Below are 823 nucleotides of genomic sequence, written 5' to 3'. Positions count from 1 at the left end.
AAGGGGAATAGCCTTCCCCAATATCCCTCTGTCAGTCCCCACTAAGTCCCTTTCTGCCCCTGGCCGTGTTTGCCAACACTGCCACTGGATCGAGACCCACAGGCCCGACCACTAAGTCCCACGGTCCTCTGGGACTTCCTCACCACACGACTGTGTCCTTGGTCACTACCCCAGAGGACTGCTCCTCTTCCTTTCCACAGTCTGGGCCTTTGGGACAACATTTCGGAACACCGTGGCCTTACGCGAGCCACCTGGGTACTCTCCTCGCCTTCTGCCCTTGGGTGCTCTAGCCATGGGCTTAGAGCGGGTTCCGTTGAGCCACACTAGGTATCCAAGTAGGTAGTGCCACCCACACTTGGACTGGGAGCATCGGCCAATCGATCTCCCGGGGGAACTAGAGCCGGCTCTTGAACACTTCACCAAGCTACCCCACTTGTCGGTCCGTGTTCACTCTAGTCTTGGACTTCCCAGTGGGCAGCTCATCACCCAACACTGGGTCCGGCCTTCCTGGGCCAAACTGGCCTTTCCTGGCCAAACTGGCCTTTCCTGGCCAAACTGGCTCCACTACAGTCCTCCCCCTACTATACTTTTGGAGCTCACCAAACCCCCCAGGGTCTGGGAGACGAACGCTTTGGGCTTTCACCCTCTCAGGCTCCGGACTCGGACTCGGACTCGGACTCGGACTCGGACTCGGACTCGGACTCGGGCTCGGCCTCGGTCTCGGCCTCGGCCTCGGCCTCGGTCTCGGTCTCGGTCCCGATCTCGGTCTCGGTCTCGGTCTCGGTCTCGGTCCCGGTCTCGGTCCCGGGGCTCGTCTCGACTG

The sequence above is a fragment of the Selaginella moellendorffii genome, unplaced genomic scaffold (genome assembly GCF_000143415.4).
Source record: "Selaginella moellendorffii unplaced genomic scaffold, v1.0 SELMOscaffold_5, whole genome shotgun sequence".
In the NCBI taxonomy this organism is placed as follows: domain Eukaryota; kingdom Viridiplantae; phylum Streptophyta; class Lycopodiopsida; order Selaginellales; family Selaginellaceae; genus Selaginella; species Selaginella moellendorffii.
The sequence above is the reverse complement of the archived record's forward strand: the minus strand, read 5'-3'. Positions refer to the sequence as shown.